General features: G+C 39.5%; 1 protein-coding gene across 2 annotated transcripts in view; it reads right to left on the bottom strand.

Moving 5' to 3' along the window:
- Window positions 1–3572, bottom strand: part of LOC140951752 (limbic system-associated membrane protein-like) — a 34948-nt gene extending 31376 nt beyond the window's left edge. Inside the window, exon 1 of one of the 2 annotated variants that reach the window (XM_073401092.1) lies at window positions 3475–3572. The gene's annotated coding sequence lies outside the window, so the exon portion shown is untranslated. The remainder of the gene's footprint in view (window positions 1–3474) is intronic. The other variant, XM_073401084.1, reaches the window with a different exon arrangement.
- Window positions 3573–14026: the final 10454 nt, after the last annotated feature.

The following is a 14026-nucleotide window of genomic DNA, read 5'->3' as shown; positions in this document are numbered from 1 at the left end:
ACCGTGTGCCTTAGCTCGAGCTCGACGTGGCGTGGCTAGCTGGTAGTGCGACACTGTCGGAAATGGCCATCAACGTGGCCGTGGAGGACCGACTCAGTTTTGCTCTAGGGGCGGTGCCTGCAGAAGTCTTAGTGGAGGAACGGTTACTAGGAGGAATCTCTTGTACAGAATAGAATTGGTAGTGAAATATGAGAAAAACAGACAGACAGCTATGCGGTACGTGGGACCACTAAAGTAACGGAGAACGTTTTTGTCTTCAGCTACCAAGCATTGTTGTCTGAAGAACGAAATAAAATATCTGTTGAGAGGAGCACCTGCACGAACAATGATCACCTTAAGGCTAGGGTGCAATAACAAAACGAATATAATATAAAAAACCAAGATAATTTAAAGTGAAACGCAGCATACAATGTAATTTCGGCCAAAAGTAAGACAAGTGCAAAATCAACAGAATGCTAAGGGCATTAGACACACCCCTGAAAGGGCGATCAATGGGTTGTACACTGAATAGGCAAAGTGATAGTACAAAACAACAAGGCGAAGGCCATTATATGTACGGGTTGTTTCAACCGCGACTTGAAGACAAATCTTATTCTACTGTCTAAAACTAGAAGTTTCCGGTGGAAAGTGAAGTGCTGCGAGTAAAGCATGACATTTCAAATAATTTGCATCAGTTGCAGTTTATTTCGATTGTTGATATTTGAGATTAACCGTGTCAAACAACTGTGCATGTAAACGCTACACGACACGAAGGCGATCGATAAAAACTGAACTTTGAACCAAAATAAGTGTTTATATCAAGCTACACTGTATGAAAGTCCGTGAGAATAAATCAGGGTATTATTTATCTGAAACCTGTCCACGATAAAGTTAAGAGCACGCGAGCGTTGGAGAGAGAGAAAGAGTGAATTTCCAATCAAGTTCAATATTAAACTGGTTCATAAAGCATCGCGATCGTATCAAATCATTTTCAATCTTTGCTTCCGTCGTGTATAAAACGTTTTACTACCAAGGGAAAACAAACCCTGTCACACTTTCTAGAAAACTTTTAATAACTAAAGCAAATTATCAATTAAACAAATACAACAAAGCCTGGCTGAATACAAATTTAGCCAGAACACCGACTTTATTTACCGTAGGGTTCCAGGAATTGTTCGAAATATTCTGAGAAACGTATCGCCTAAATTCACGGGAATTTTTTACCTTCACTTGCATCCATACTCTTCGCTTTCAAAAACGTGGCTTTCTATACCAAACAGGATTTCTCCCGGGCTTTAAGTTTTCCACATCACACTTTATTTGTGTTCTTAACGTTCCTTTGTTTTCTTTCTGAATCGATTGACTGCGAACGAAAGAGCCTCGATTTCGAGGGCCGTACTTGAAATGGAGGCAAACGCGGTGATATACATACATACATACGTAACGCATATGTAACGTTCATCTTTTATCTGTATTCATTTTCCTTTTATAGCCCCCGTTGAAGATTTGTGTTGCAAACCGAAATATAATTCACCACTTTATTTTTGTATTTTTGTTATCTCCCTCTTTCTTTATCCCCTCCATCATCAGCCCCCACGCCCCTCCCCCCCCCCCCCCCCGCATCAGATTTCCAGAGGCCAAGAGCACGGATTTGCTCATCTGAGTAACCCCAAACAGCAGCATGACAAGCGCCACCAATACGAAAAGTGTGACTTTCGTAGCGATTGGTGACTAACCCACAATAAGCTAAACAACGCTGTAGTTCCACATTACATTGGTGAGCAAATCGATTGCTCTTGGCGGTAAGTTCACCTATGCGAAATAAACCATAGAAGGCCACAAGAAAAAGTGCCGAAAAGAGAGAACGCTGAAATGTCCAAGAATTTAATAGTGAAACTAAGTGCACGAACCAGCTCATGTGAAACAGGTCTTGTCACCGGAAGACGTATGTCAACTGGCTGCCGACGGGCTGAGAACTTCTGAATTCATTAAAAACGATTTTGTGGAGCCAATTTACGAATTTATTTATCTGTTATCACAGAATGCATTAGACACACCCCTGAAAGGGCGATCAATGGGTTGTACACTGAATAGGCAAAGTGATAGCACAAAACAGCAACGCGAAGGGGAAATTTTATCGTCTGGGTCTTGGATATGTCTTGAGAACAAAAGAGTTTCCATTGACAGCTACCCCAAAGGGATAGCTAGGGAAAAATAAAATACCGAGGTTGCTGGCCGATAGACGCTCATCGGCGAAAGTCTTGATGACAGAACCGGACATAGCTCATGCTGTGTAAGAAATTTGGGGGGCACGAATCGTCTACGTCTTCACCTTTCTTCACCTTGCACGTTGAATTAGCGTAAGAAATAACAGTGAGATAAAAGAAAAAAACGTTTCTTTGATCAGCTAGATCCCTGCGCATCTTGCCTTCTTAAATTTACACTCCAAAAAAAACAGCTAGCGTGAAAACCTTCAGAGCCGATATCAGTAGTGTGACCTTCCCAGTATTTTTCACCTAAGTAAAACAAAACCCGAGATGAATTTACCTCGGGCGCTTTTTGATGAATTTGACCTAGTAGTGTGACCACAGCTAATATGTACGGGTTGTTTCAGCCGCGACTTGAACACAAATCTACTGTCTAAAACAAAATGCTTTGACAGAGGTGCTGAACACACACAGCATCAAAGTAAGTTGTACCAAAGCCGCAAATCACGGTCGAGAGCGCAAGAAACAGTGGGCCTGGTATGACAATCGGCCTCGCGGAAAAATATAGCCGTTCAATTGCATGACATTCTCACTTACACAAATTGAATCAGATTAGCCAAAGTAATTAAATTTGATCAAATTGGATAACTAAGGAAAAGCAAAGTGGATTAATAGACAAAACGTAAATTGGATCACATCGAGCCAGTGAAGCAATTCGTTTTGTAATTTTCTTATTTGGCTGAATTTCGTGACACAGCTCCTTTAAGGTGGACACCATCGCGTGTAAAAAACGGGATTTTCAGTTCCAAAAACCTCTGTGTCGCCAGTGAAAAGCAAAAGCAATCGGCTCCAACACTACTTTGAGATATTTTGTTAGTAACTTAACTTGGCGATTGATTAAAGGAGCATTACCGCGAAAAGTAGTCTGGCAAACACAGACCCTTGGCACATCGTATGACTCATGTAGCAAACGAGATAATTCCTCGAGAGCTGAGCCAGTTTCAACGGTGGAAAGGGAAGACAGATGATTGGTGCCCAACTGGTTGACGACAATCTCTGGGGCAAATGTCTCTACTATTCCGAGATCATGTCGGATCAGTTTAGAAATAGTTCTTCCCCCGATGCCATGCCATTTGATGGAAAGATCCCCATCTATATGCAAATTTCTAAAATTTTGACGAAGAAAAACGTGTAAACGGCGAATGAAGAAGTGGCCGAGAATCAAAATTTGCGTTGGTGCCATATAAAACGATGTCTAAGGAAGAAATGAAAACTAGTTAGTACTTGCCTGAAAAGTTGAAAGGGAGCTGTCTTTGATAAAGTTTTTCTGGGGATCTGTTCAATCTGATGGCGAGCGGAGGAAGGAAATATTGCGCTAGAATTCCATTTCATACTAGGCATGTGACCTACTTAAACCTGATTGGCCAAACTAATGCTATTATCGAATCCGTGCCTGGTACAGGCCAACCCCAGCGGAATATCACGTGCGTACCACGTCTCGATATATATTACATTATGTCGTGCCATAACTTCGCTTTTTTCGCAGAAACTTGGGCAGTGTAATGTAATTCAAGCATTTGTGTTACGTGTAACTTGTTATTCAGATGATTAGGGATATACGCAGGCAATCATATATCGATGAAGTCTGCGCAATATAAATACAATCCTAACCAGTATTTTGCTTCCCATTCATGTCACAAAATATAACTGAGCGTTTTGACACATCAGTTACGTATGTCAGTTTCTTTATTGTATATGTGGACTATGAGGAAATTCAAGACATGTAATGTTCACGTCTATAAAGCTTGATATCAAGGAGGTCGCATTTGTTTTTTAGCTTCCTAAAAATTTCGCTATAAACCAATGCGAAAAGATAAGTACCATCCACTTTTGAATACGTGGGCGCAGCCAAGCCGTTGCGCAATTATTAAAGTCGATGGTAGTAGTGGAACTCGGAGCATGTCGGAGAGCGTCTGAGAACACGTTGGGAGCTTGCTCTTGAACATATTTTCAGAAATCGTTCTAACTTATTCTGATTCATTAGTTGCCTTCTAAACCCTACAAACAAAGGAGGTACATTAAGCGTTTAGTGAAAATGTCGTCAGTATTGCTCCGTTCATATCCAAGTTTGTTGGGTACGGAAATTATCGGATTTGATGCAGGGCAGCCGTTCCCAACAGGAAAGCACTAGATAGCATCGACCGAAACCAAATGGGTCATCGATATGTCAGCGCCGTCTTACAAAATCAGCAAAATGGCGAACTGATCCCGACTTCCGCTCACTTGATCGATATAACGCAGCGAGGATGTTGTATGAACTATTTGAGTTAGTTTGAGTTATAAAACGGTCAATATCGTCGTTTTCAGTTTATATTAATTAAAAAATCTTAAATCTGTAATAGACTCAGCTGTATTGCATTGAACGACGCGGCTTATGGTCTTTCCGCGGAACGTTGGTTTCGGTCGATGTTATTTAATGTCAACACGTCACGAAATCCTATCTAACATCGACCGAAACGAGAAACCTAACCGGAACTCTGCTGCGGCTCCGAAAGAACCTAAATGAAATAAATCCCGCGAGAGTACAGATCCCATCTCAGTTTTTTTGCTGTCATTAGAGTCTCAACAGTTGTTTCGTCCGTGTAGTTTTCGTCCATTCGATTTTCATTCAATATTGAAAATTGAAAATCAAAACTTCACAATCGTGATTTTCAATGTTTGATTCCTCAAAAATTGAAAATCAAAAATTTACAATCTCAATTTTCAATGTTTGTTGCTAAGAAAGGTAAAATTAAACATCATTCTTCAATATTTTGAAAATCAAAAACTAAAAATTGAAAATGGCCAGTTAGTGGTTTTAACTTTTTGTTTTCAATTTCCTCTTCCCAAGATTCAAGATATTAAAAATTCAAACTTAACAAAGTAACGGTGTAACGGTGTTACTGCCGGGTGAAATCCAAAATAAAAATCGTTTTTTGATTTTCGTATTTATGAAAAACAAAATTGCCAACCGACCAAAACTACCTGTTATGGAAGGGGAGGGTAAAACCGGAAGTGGCGCGACTGCAAAGAAGATGGCGGTCGTCTTGAAGTTAAGGAGCAGGGCGGATAAAGGTTGGGCGGTGAAACGAGCGCATCCGAGCAAAAAGGTGTGATGCAGTGGACTAGGACTCTGCTTAGAAATGTCGCTTGTTTTCGACTTCGGTCAGGGTTTGCGATGTGGTTTGTTCATTAGACACTGCTGCTGTCACTGAATTATGGCGGCTTGATTTGTTTTCTTGCACTTCTTCCTCGTTTCTTTTTTTCTGGTACGCTGTCTCCGAGAGGCAAATGTTGCTATTTTTTGCGGGAGGTTTAATTGGAGTAGACAAACATCTCTATATAAATGCAAATTTTGCATTTAAGTATGTCTACAGATAGACGACAAACTTTCGCAATTAATTATCTCAGTGAAAAGTAAAATTAGTAAAAAAATACTATGCATATATATATACTGATACAAATCTCGCAGTTAACCATTTGTCATTAACTGCGAAATTTCTCTCTGTTTATAGTAAGAAACACAAATCTCGCAGTTAACAATCTGTCATTAACTGCGAAATTTCTCTCTGTTTATAGTAAGAAACACAAATCTCGCAGTTAACAATTTGTCATTAACTGCGAAATTTCTCTCTGTTTATAGTAAGAAACACAAATCTGGCAGTTAACCATTTGTCATTAACTGCGAAATTTCTCTCTGTTTATAGTAAGAAACACAAATCTCGCAGTTAACCATTTGTTATTAACTGCGAAATTTCTCTCTGTTTATAGTAAGAGACACAAATCTCGCAGCTAACCATTTTTCATCAACTGCGAAATTTGTCTCTGTTTATATGAAGGAACAGAAATCTCTCTCGCAGTTAATCATTTCCGTTAACTGCAAAATTTCTCTCTGTTAATATTAAGAAACACAAATCTCGCAGTTAACCATTTTTCAGGTAACTGCGAATTTACTCTCGGTTTATATAAAGGAATACAAATCTCCCACTTGACCCTCGGCATTTTCCCTTAACTGCAAAATTTCTCTCTGTCAATACGCAGAAACACAAATCTCGCAGTTAACCACTTTTAATAAACTGCGAATTTTCTCTCGATTTATAATAAGGAATGCAAATCTCGCACTTAACCATTTTTGTTAACTGCGAAATGTCTCTCTGTTTATGCGAAGAAACACAAATCTCGTAGTTAACCATTTTTCATTAACTGCGAAATGTCTCTGTTTATATCAAGGAACAGAAATCTCGCAGGTAACCATTTTCTGGGTTACTATAGCTGACAAAGATCGGTATAAAGACCGGCGAATACCGTCTCGGGTGAATCGATCCGTGTAAACTTCATGTCCTGTCAAAACCAAACCACAGTCATTCGAAAATATTGCGTACATTTTTAAAGCAATGCAATTGCTGAAAATTCATCACGCAAAACAAAATGGTTCACGAATCACGTTTCGAATCTGTTGATGTCACCCTTCATTCACCTATGTCACGTTGAAATAAAAAAAATGTTCACGACGTGGACATGTCGGTTCAATTTCCTCCGTCTTCTCGAGTCTGGTCTTTCGAGCCTAGTGGGAAACGATTTTAATGAAAAAAATTTAAAATCGTGATTTTAATCACTAATAAAAAACTTTTAAATCATGATTTACCAGAAATAAATCGCCTAATCATGCTTCACGTAACTTAAAAGTGTTGGAGACCCTTACACTGACAAAAGACAAACTTGAGAGGGAGATGTCCGAAATTCCAGGTGAGCCAAAGCATTCCTGAAAATGGCTGGGCTTTTCTGACTTCTTTACCACAAAAAAAATCCTTTGTAAGTTGAAACAAATGAATTCTTGAACTGGGGACACAATTTTCACCAGCCATTGTCTGGCAATTATCAACAGCAACATCGGCGGAGCCGCTTCATTTTTTCATTAGATTCTTAAAGAGATCGGTAGTGTGTCATAGTGGGTCCCTTATGACTCTTGTAGATATTTAATTTACTACTGGTTTACTATCAGATTCCCTGTTTGAAGTCTACTTATACGTACGTAAGTTTAACCATTGAACTAACTTGATTTGGAAAGCAAAAAGAGGAAAAACTCAAGGTTCATAAATTGCTTAGTGCGTGTGCTTGCCTTATATAAGTCCTATTGAGCTGGTAAGAACAAAATCTTTATTTACGCACGCCCGAAGAAAGATTTTCTTCATGAAGACGTGTTCAGTTGTGTTTTTCGTCTCTTTTCCTAAGTACTAAGTACCCATAAATCGATGGCCATGATACTGAAGCTTTCTAGCATTTTTGGAGTTGAGCTTGTTGCCACTCATCCAACAGCAAAAACGGGAAAAATATTTTGCAAATAACAGAGCCTGAAAGACTGACATTCCAGCTGACATTCAGCTGAAAAAAAGACCACAAATTGGTCTGAGTCGGGAAATATCTAATTTGTGTAAAGTGTCCTCCCTATGGAGTACAGTCTGCCTTCCTGTCTCACTCTGGCTATAAACCACACCTGGGGGGGGGGGGGGGGGGGTGGTTCTCCCATACATTACCTATACGGGTATGTGCCACCCAACGGGGTCGTGATTTTGAAGCTCCTGATTTAGAACGGGGTATCCATTTCAGAGGCATTTTCTAGAACGGGGTATAAAAAATTGCGGATCACGACTTTACTTCTGCTTAAAATTGTGGCTGATTATTAAGAGGCATTTATTTGATATATAATTCGGACAAATAAAGAATAATCTTTTTAAAAACAGGGCTATTTCAATTTACAGCTTTCTAGAACGGAGTATAAAAAATTGGCCCATTTCTAGAACAGGGTATCAGTTTTAGGGCGAATTCTAGAACGGGGTATCAATTTTAGGGGAAATTTTTTTCGAACGGGGTGCCAATTTGGAGTCCCGGGCGGCACATACCCACCCAAAAAATGCCCAAGTGCCCCCCCGGGAAACCACACGACAAACTAGATTGCTTCTAGGATTGTTCGTTTAATGTATTTATAGAATTTTCTTTTTTCCCTTGTACCTGCCTCGAATAGCCTTCGCTATTAAAATTGCGGGCACAAGCTTTGTAAGCTATATTAAATTTAAAATAAACTTGCTAAGGAAAAACTGGTTAAGTGCGAGATTTGAGTCTTTTACTATAAACAGACAGAAATTTCGCAGTTAAGGAAAAATAGTTAAGTGCGAGATCAGTGTTTTTTACTATGAACAGAGAGAAATTTCGCAGTTAACGAAAAATAGTTAAGTGCGAGATTTGTGTTTCTTACTATTAACAGAGAGAAATTTCGCAGTTAAGGAAAAATTGTTTAGTGCGAGATTTGTGTTCTTTCATGTAAACAGAGAGAAATTTCGCAGTTAACGAAAAATGGTTAACTGCGAGATTTGAGTCTCTTTACTATAAACAGACAAAAATTTCGCACTTAAGGAAAAATTGTTTAGTGCGAGATTTGTGTTCTTTCATGTAAACAGAGAAATTTCGCAGTTAAGGAAAGATGGTTAACTGCGAGATTTGAGTCTTTTACTATAAAGAGACAGAAATTTCGCAGTTAAGGAAAAATTGTTTAGTGCGAGATTTGTGTTCTTTCATGTAAACAGAGAAATTTTGCAGTTAAGGAAAAATAGTTAAGTGCGAGATTTGAGTCTTTTACTATGAACAGACAGAAATTTCGCAGTTAATAGTTAAGTGCGAGATTTGTATCAGTGTAATTAATATGTATTTAGAGTAAAACCTCGCGATTAACTAATTGCAAAATTTTGCTTCGTATATATGAGTGAGTAAAAAACTCGCAATTAATTAACTGCGAAGTTTCACTCTGTATATATACAGAGTCGTTTATTTGCGAATTTTTGTTTGTGTCTGTAAAGATACTTAAATGCAAAATTTGCATTTATCAAATCACCGATTTGCGACACATTGCTCGAATCGCCATGGCGCGTTGCACCCGAGAAGCAAAGTTTGAAGCAGTACAACGCCACTATATCATAATATATCAATCTAATTTTTTGTTATGTTTTATAAATTTATCCCCCTTTAACATATCTAAAAATTGGGGTTAAGAAGTGTTAATCTTTTGCAAACGAAACGGCGAAAGACGATTAAGTGATATTTGGTGGAAGGAGGAGGTATTCAACACTTTCAAATTAAACTCAAATTTTGGCATTATACGACCAACAAGTTTGACTTATAGGCATACAGACACAAACATATGAAACTGTTTTATTGATATTGTTATGAAACGAATTTATCTATTTAACATTGTAGCCTGAAATTACAGAAAGAAAATAGGATTTCCGGTTTGCAAAAAGGAAAATCTCGCCGGCCTTCAAGCGCACCGGAAGCGCGGAAAGAGCGCTCGTGCCAGTCCTACTCCGCATCACACATTAAATGAAGAGCGGAGCGCTCGTTTCACCGCCCAACATTTATCCGCCCTGTTAAGGAGTGTTCCCAACCTCGTCCCCAGGGTCTTCCCGCTTTCCAGAACGGACCCTGGGGACGAGGTTGGGAGTGTTCCGTGTCTTCGTGGAGCTGTCTCTAGAGGAAATGTTACGCCAAAAGCAATCTAAGGCCTGCCTGTATCATGGCCGAGACGTTTTCAAGGAAATGAGCTGAAGTTTTTTTCACTGGTATGTATACTTTTTTTGTAACCTTGCAGCATTACTCTACGCAATTACTCTGCGCAGGGTAGAGCGTTTCGGATCGGCAGTATAAACTGCGGGCTGCGGACCACGGAATATAAAAAACACGGACCAGCTATAAAATCACCTGCTGTTACATGCTGTTTTAGTTAGACTTTCTCAAAGTCCTTCGCTTCTCATTTCCGGTTCTCGCTCTCTCGCTCTCTCGCTCGCTTGCCGCAGAAAACTTAAAAAATCTACCGCTCGCTCTTCGCGCTCGGGAAAAAAATCGAGCTCGACTTGTTGGCAAGTCTATGTTTTAGTCTAATAATATTGTCACTCGACCCTAACCGTGTATAACCCCTTCAATGTGATGTTCACGTTCTAACAATCAATGGTAGCAGTAGCGTCTTGATAAGACCTGTTTAAATAGCAAGACCGATTTGGAATCTAAGATGAACCGATTGTATCCGAAACAGCCATAAAAGTCATAACAATTACAATGAAATGACAAATGACTTACAAGTGGCTCAGTTTAGGCCAAAATCACCAAGCATACCATAGTTTTTCACCATGACCAAAATACATAAAACTCTTCCTGTCGGCAGACTAATCGTCTCTGGTAGCGGTGGCCGCCACAGATCGCACTGGCACTCGCTTTTAAAAGACCAATCGCTCAAAAACAAGAGTCTTACATCAAGGACACTACACACTTTATAAACTTTCATTGAAAACACGCCTCTTCCATTTTGAGCTACGCTGGACATGTGTTCTCTCTGCACTAACATTCCCCAAGAGCAGGAAATCGAAATCGTTTTTCACCATTACGAAGAGCATCATCAGTCAAATTTAGCTATCCCTACTTCATATTTGGAGGACTTAATGTGACTTATCTTAAGAGAAATCTAATTGAAATTCAACGGCAAACACTACGTAACACGGCACTTGCAATGGGTACAAAAATGGCCGTTCATGCTTTCTCGGTCATTTTCACGGCTCACTTCGATAAACAACTACTACATAGAGATTTAGGTATATTCCCAGTGTGGACTCTTCCTGAAACCGAAATCAACAACTTTAATGATTTCACGAACTCTTTCCGCACAACAATAAATTTTACACTAGAGCTGTCTTCAAAACAGATTGTTTTCCTTGACACTGAAGTTTTTAAAGGACCAAGATTCATTCAAACACATTTTGAGACCTCTTAAGCCGACAGAAACGTTTTAAAATATGCATTTCTCCTCATTTTACCCTCTCAGCGTTAAGAAGGGCTTTGAATATGAAGAAGCTGTGAGCGCGAAACGTTACTCACAGGACGATCGTTTTAATAATCCCACGTTAAGACAGAAAATTCTTGACGCGCTTTAAGAAGTTTCGCTACAATTGTCGGTTTTCACTCACGTGAGAAAGCAGAAATAAAAAAGGAAACTTTTTAATAAAGAAATTCTGGAATCTGGGAAATGAAAGAAGATAAATATACAAAAAGCCTTGCTAAGAATCAGCTCTATGCAATAGTTCATATGCAAGATATTCGGAAAAACGTTTTACCCAAATTTATAAAACTTGTATGGAGACGCCATGTTTGTGTCCCTTATGGCCGCCGGAAACCAACAGAAACATCTGTTTTTGAGTTTTCCTACTTATGCGTGAATTCTTCGCTTGAGGAACTCATAAAGGTTAAAGCAATATTTATTCTAAGACAAGGAATGTTTAGATAACAAAATCTCCAAAAAATCCGTAATGTTTCTAACCCACATAAGAGCTTTCCCGGCCGCCAGCCAAATGCCGCGTCACGCAAAAGCCTGGTAATTCAAGCGTCCTGTATCGCAAAACAAAGAACCGTTTTGAACCGAAAATTTGTTTGTATAAAGGTTTTAAGGTGCTCTAATATTACATGAAAGTAGAAACTCAGAAGAAGCGATAGTTTCTTAGTTTGAATTTTGGTGACGTCATGTGAAAACCAAGAATAATGATGCTCACGACGATATAGAGTGTTTTCACACACGTGACTTGGTTTCCTAGCAACCTTACTATCCGCCATGTTGGTGTCCCAAGAAAGAAAGCGTGAGCTGGTCACTTATTGTATTTACAGCTGTATTTATCGATTTAAACTGTGAAAGATCAATCTTATATGGGTTTCTCTTACCATGGTTCTGTGTATTATTGTTGGCTGTGGCAACAAGAGTGGAAAAAGTTCACAAAAAAAGGATTCTGCAGTGAAATTTAGTCGCCTTCCGAAAATCGTTAGAAGGCGAAATGATGGAGCAGTTGACGACCAGAAGAAGACGTGCATGGATTTCTGCCATAAGTCGCAGTGACCTTACGGACGATAAGCTTGAACATGAGAGGGTTTGTTATAGGCATTTTGTGTCTGGCCAAGCCACCAAACAGTGGGAACAATTTGATGTTGACTGGGTTCCAACATTACATCTCGGCCACACGAAGAGACCGCAGCGTGTTCTGTTAAAAGTTTTAATGTAAAATAGGACGCTAGCAATGTGGGAGCAGGATTCCCCTTGCCCAGCCATACATCCGCGGCAATGTGCACATAAAATCCTTCCGTCATTCTCGGTGATGATCCACAGAAGAACAGTTGGGTCGTTCATCTTTTGAGAGTGGCGAACCTTTAAAGCTCGTGTCCAGATACCCGGCAGCCGGAAAATGTTTTCAAAAAACTAGATACCCGGCAGTCAGAAATTTTGACCAATTTTCTCGAAATAGCTTGTTTAACTCCTCTAAGAACGTAAGATATTTGTTTAGAAATCTCAAGCGATTATAAAAATTGCCTTGGGTTGAAGGTAAAAGCAACTGTCGAGCTTGGGCATAGAGTGAAATCTCAATGTTTTCGACACTTAGAAAATATTCAAGTTATGACACACTAAGTCAACTCCCGATGAATATCCACAGAAATTATCAACGAAGCCTCACCAGAGTATTTAGTGTTTGTTCAGAAATGCCAAGCGATTCTAAATAAAGGTTTCGTGTTGTTGTGGAAAAATTTTCCGCGCTTGCATTAAGCATATTCTTTAGAATCTTGACTCACGGGTACGGTTTTCAAAATACTAGATGCCTGGCAGTTGGAAATTCATGTCCAATTTACAGGAAACATCTCATTGAATTTGTGTAAAAAGATCAGAAAGTTGTTTAGAAAACTCAAGCGATTTCAAATACTGCTTTGGGCTTGAAGTAGAGGCAACCGTCGAGCCTTCTTGACCTATTTTTGCCGTTCTCCTTGCCATCGCTGGATCGTGAAAGCCCTAGCATTGCGTCACGCAATTGTAGTGTTAGACCGGAAGTTGAAGGCCTAGGGCACTCGACAAATTTCACGTTGTTTGTAACTCAGAGGATATACTCTGGAGGATATCTATTAAGACTACAGACTCTTTATGATTAATTTTTACATACAAATCGAGTAGACTCAGCAAATGCCGAGAAAGATTTTTGTGAAAGTACAGTGAGAATTTCCAACTGCCAGGCATCTAGTATCTTGAAAACAGTTCCCGGCTGACATGCTTACCGGCAATGATAAGTCCGTGGACACTTTGTACAAATCCAGAGACCAACTGGTTATATGCTTGAAGACTTTTAAAGGCCTTAAATTGTTCCTTATTGTAGTGACTGGTTTCAAGAACAAGATACAAAACGAGGTCAATCGACTCAGTGGGAGGAAGACATTCGGCATAGTATTTTTGGCATGAAATTAGAAAAGGATCGACTCCAATGCACGCTATTTTCTGCATGTACCTTTTCTTAACAAGAGGATCAAGTGTATTTGCACATTCAGACAATTGGGGAGCGTCATCTTTCTCCTGAGACATCTTTTATAATGTAAATGACCGTAGATCCAAGAGACTTTATAAGCCGCGAAGGGACACCAACATGGCGGCGGGAGTTTTCGCGGGAAAATTTTGAACTTTGTGACGTCACGTGAAAACACTCTATAGTCTGCTACACAGCCGTTTTTAGTATCATCACGCAACGCTCCTCCTTAGTGGGGAGGAGCGTTGCGTGACGACACTAAAAACGGCTGTGTAGCAGACTAACGACGATAAGGATGTAAACAAAGTTTATTGAAGCGAGGCGATGAGACGTTAACAATGTTGAAAAGAAGTGATGCGAAGCGAAGCGATGATTTGGCGGTGTAGACGAAGAAAATGATGTACAAAGCGGTTTCGAAAACTAAGAAATAAATACAGC

Source organism: Porites lutea, chromosome 1 (assembly GCF_958299795.1).
Source record: "Porites lutea chromosome 1, jaPorLute2.1, whole genome shotgun sequence".
NCBI lineage: Eukaryota > Metazoa > Cnidaria > Anthozoa > Scleractinia > Poritidae > Porites > Porites lutea.
Note: the sequence above shows the minus strand (reverse complement) of the source record. Positions and strands in the feature narration are given on the sequence as shown.